Genomic DNA, 5000 nt, shown 5'->3' with positions numbered 1-5000 from the left:
TCAAGCAAATCCATTAGTTTTCACCTAAACAAACAGATAGAAGAGAGAAAAGCTCAGAGTGAATCTTCAAATCTGAATAAATAAATGAATTCTGCTGCATATATTGAGTATGTATGTATGTATGTATGTATGTGTGGATGAATGACTGAATGGATTGTTTGAAGTGATGTGCAGATTTCATGCATTAAAAAAAAAGGGAAGTAGTCAGAATTTTACATAATTATTTCTTTAGCGCTTCCATCTCGTTTCGCAGAAGCGAGATGATATATATATATATATATATATATATATATATATATATATATATATATATATATATATATATAGAGAGAGAGAGAGAGAGAGAGAGAGAGAGAGAGAGAGAGAGAGAGAGAGAGAGATAAGTTCGAAAGACGAACGAAAGCGCTAATATATGTATAAAATAAATGGAAGTAGAGAGACAAGTTACTGAAGAGATTGCAAGAGTGCAATGAAATAATTTAACAAAAAACTATATAAATTAATAAATGAAAGAAGTTATTCCAAAATTCTGACGACTTTTTTTCAATATATATATATATATATATATATATATATATATATATATATATATATATATATATATATATATGTATGTATGTATGTGCATATATATATATATATATATATATATATATATATATATACGTATATATGTATGTATGTTTGTGTGTATGTATAGTTTAAGAATTCATAACTATGATAAGATATGCACTCGTATATTTATCATTAGTGCGAGTATATTAGATTAATCAAAATATACAGAATTATAGATCCATTTCTATCGATCTTACCAATCGGTTTCGCACTGGGTATTAAATAACTGGGAACAACATAACAGTGAGCTAAGTAACACTACGTATTCTTCAGAGGTGGCAGTATCATATTTTTTACACCTACTCTGGAGAGTACATAGTATTACGTAAATAACAAGTATGCTGTTATCTAATATCCGATTATTTAATACCCAATGCAAAACCGATTAATGTGTGTGCGTGTGGGCAAATTCCACCACCTTATTTCGGGTTAGGGTTAGGGTTATACAATTTCTCTAGGGTTAGAAATTGTCTCATACTATAGCCCCGGCTGACCAATGTCTTGTGAGTGAATTTAGTAGAGGAAAAACTGTATAGAAGCCCACTTAGTTTCCATATTCGCTCACTAGGTATTCGTCTGCGCTTTCTGTAGAAGACATTTCTCCAAAGTACCGCACAGTGGGAATGAATCTGAAACTACAGGAATTACAGAATTGGGGAGCGAACGTCCTCATCACATATCCATGCCTTACGTCCATGAATGTGTATGTTGGGGGGGGGGGGGCGTGGTTGTAGTTTTTACGTGTGGTTTGTACTTGTAATTTGAAGGTCTACCATCACCACCACCACCACTACCACCACTGGCATCAACAATATGCCAAATGCCACAAGCAAAAACAGAAGCAAAGGGGAAATGTGAAAAGAAAAACAATTATAGAATACAATAACATATACAAATCACACATACACACAGGAAAAAGAAAGTAGCATAATTCATAGAAAAAAAGTAACAAACAAACATGGAAAAATAAATAAAAATTTGTAACAAGAAGTAAAAATGGCGATATCGGAAAAGATGAAGAAATGTTATCGTTGAATTATGGAAGACGACATGGAAGATGAAAAGTTAAGATTAGATGAGGCAGTAACTGCTGTTATAAAATAGATAAATCGATGAAATAGGAGGCGGTGGGAGAGGAGAAGAAGGTGGAGGAGAAAAGAAGGAAGAGGAAGGAGGGAGAGAAGGAACGTGAAACCAGACTGTCGTATGTGTTCATTGAGTGTTGATTGTTATAAGTGTATACATTTATGTTTGTATGTATGTATGTATGTATGTATGTATGTATGTATGTGTGCGTGTAAGTGTGTACATTTATGTATGTATGTATGTATGTATGTATGCATGTATTATGTATGTAGGAATATATGTATGTATGAGTGCACGCTCACACAGATATGTGTCTAGGTATGTATGTTCGAATGTATGTAGCTACATACATATATATATATAGATATATATATAGATATGCAGGGCAGGGAATCGTCAATTAGTAATAAAATTAATAATTAACAATTTTGCCGGGTAGCTCAGTATGAAAAAACCTTCTTCGGTAAAAAACATTTATAATCATAAATATATAGGGATTGACAGTAACCTGCTTCTCCAACATACTGAGAATTCAGAAATAGCAGTCAAAGAAATACTGATTTCAAAACTACAAATTAATCTGGAGTAATAATTTGTAGTTTTGAAATCAGTAGTTCTTTGACTGCTATTTCTGAATTCTCAGTATGTTGGAGAAGCAGGTTACTGTCAATCCCTATATATTTATGATTATATATATATATATATATATATATATATATATATATATATATATATAGAGAGAGAGAGAGAGAGAGAGAGAGAGAGATAGAGATATATGTTTTACAGTGTGTATATGTATATACACACACGCACTATATATATATATATATATATATATATATGCACACACATTTATATATATATGCACACACACATTTATATTGTACTAAGTTTATGTGTGTCTGTGTGTCTGCGTGATGTATGTCGGTAAGTGTGTGCTTGTGGTCTGCTGCTGCGGATGTTGGTTACTACGGTCAATAAGGTTGGGTTTCCTGTTTCCTATTATATCTATTGTTAAAACACCAAACAGTAGCCATAACTTTGATCAAACACACAGCCACACGAGCTGTGTGTTAGACGAACGCTTCGTTCAGAGGTTTAGGTAAATGCTCGGTTGTTGGCTGATTCGCAGGCGGTTGGTTTGTTGGCTGGTTTGTTGGCTGGTTTGTTGGTTGGTCACTGGTTTGCTGAATACTTGTCCTAGGTTAGCTCTGTGTTTGTGCCCCCACCATCGCTTGAAACCGATGTTGGTGTGTTTACGTCCTCGTAACTTAGCAGCTCGGCAAAAGAGATCGATACAATAAGTACTAGGCTTACAAAAGTATAAGTCCTGGGGTCAATGTGTTCGACTAAAGACGGTGCTTCAGCATGGCCGCAGTCAAATCAACTCCACCACCTTCTTTCGTTTATCTTTTCCTTGTTTCAGTCAAAGCACTGTGGCCACGCTTGAGCACCTCATCGAAGGGTTTAGTCGAACAAATCAATCCTCAGTATTTATTCAATTTTTAAAAGATCTTTGACTTATTAAATTGGGACCTTTTGCCGAACTGCTAAGTAACGAGAATGTAAACTCGCGGTGTGAGAACAGAGCCGACGCAAAAAACAGAAGCAGATACACACGTATACTTCATTTTTTTCTTTTTATCTTTTACTTGTTTCAGTCATTAGACTGCGGTCATGATTCAATCCCTGTACTTCTTTTTTTTAAGGCTGGTACTCAATCACTTTTGCCGAACCGCTAGGCTTCGGGGACGTAAACACACCAGCACAGCTGTCAAGTGGTGGTGGGACGCACACACGCGCACGCGCATACACACACACTCACACACACACTCACACACACACACATATATTTATATACGACGGGCTTCGTTCTGTTTCCGTCTACCAAATCCACGCTCAAAGCTTTGGTTGACTCGTGACTATGGTAGAAGACACTTGCCTAGGGTGCCACACAGTGTGACTGAACCCAGAACTATGTGGTTGAGAACCAAGCTTTTTACCACAACAGGCTTCCATACAGTTTCCGTCTACGGAATGATTTATGACTATGGAAAGAGCTGTGACGCATAATGGAACTGAACCCAAATCACCTGACTGAAACCAAAGCTATTCTTTGATATGTTTTAGTCATTTGACTGCGGCCATGCTGCAGCACCGTCTTTAGTCGAACACATCGACCCCAGGACTTATACTTTTGTAAGCCTAGTACTTATTGTATCGATTCTCTTGCCGAGCTGCTAAGTTACGAGGACGTAAACACACCAACATCGGTTTCATGCGATGGTGGGGGCACAAACACAGACCCGAACATATATATATATATATATATATATATATATATATATATATATATATATATATATATATATATATACGACGGGCGTCTTTCAGTTTCCGTCTACCAAATCCACTCACAAGGCTTTGGTCGGCCCGAGGCTAAAGTAGAAGACACTTACTTAAGGTTCCACGCAGTGTGACTGAACCCGGAACTATGTGGTTGGTAAGCAAGCTTCTTACCACACAGCCATTTCCTACAAAAGTTGTGTATATTGTTATTTCTCGATCATTGCACACATCCATGGGATGTAATTTAAAAGGGATTAAGCTGTTATTTTTAGCAGGCCGAATGGACTGTTATAATTGTTGTTATTCTTGTTTAACCTTCATTTAAGACAGTCAAGTGCGACGCGGAGGAGATTTGAGCTGCCCTTCCTAGCAATTTGATTACCACGTAGAACCCTCGTTATTTGTTCGGTGCTCGTTTCTGTTACATTGACCCAAGTCCTAATTAAACAGTCCTATAATTTGCATATAGGCGAAGACATGGCTGTGTGGTTAACAACGTCGCTTTGGAACCACGGGGTCATGAGCTCAGTCCTACCTTGGGCAGGTGTCTTCTTGGGCAGGTGTCTTCTTTCTTGGATCTTTGTAAAGTGAATGTCGCGAGGGATGATAAAATTTGTTACCTCTATGAAGGCGTTTTGATGCTGTTAGTTTTGTATTGTAGAATTTTTAAAGATTTCTTTTTTTTTTGTTGTTGTTGTTCTGTTTCAGGTTTGTACAATTATATTTTTTTCGAAGGTCTTCTGAACATATTCTGAACATATTCTGAACATATTTTCTAAGAAATAATGTGGCATTATAGGTATGTGAATGAGTATATATGTATGAGTGTGTGTATATATATGTAAGTGTGTATAAATGTGAGTGTATGCATGTGTTTTTTTATGGGACAAAGTATAACAAAAGGCCATGTACAAAGCAAAGTGTTACATTTGTGTGGCGATGTTGCTAAA

The 5000-nt window shown here is 36.1% G+C and overlaps 1 protein-coding gene across 2 annotated transcripts in view; it reads right to left on the bottom strand.

Moving 5' to 3' along the window:
* Positions 1 to 5000, bottom strand: part of LOC106871010 (protocadherin gamma-B7) — a 289259-nt gene that overhangs the window by 97054 nt on the left and 187205 nt on the right. The window contains exon 3 of one of the 2 annotated variants that reach the window (XM_089362677.1): positions 1 to 24. This exon is cut by the window's left edge and continues 81 nt beyond it. The exons of the other annotated variant lie outside the window; for it this stretch is intronic. The gene's annotated coding sequence lies outside the window, so the exon portion shown is untranslated. The remainder of the gene's footprint in view (positions 25 to 5000) is intronic. 2 annotated transcript variants of the gene reach the window in all.

Source organism: Octopus bimaculoides, chromosome 14 (genome assembly GCF_046866305.1).
Source record: "Octopus bimaculoides isolate indiv1 chromosome 14, ASM4686630v1, whole genome shotgun sequence".
NCBI lineage: Eukaryota > Metazoa > Mollusca > Cephalopoda > Octopoda > Octopodidae > Octopus > Octopus bimaculoides.
Note: the sequence above shows the minus strand (reverse complement) of the source record. Positions and strands in the feature narration are given on the sequence as shown.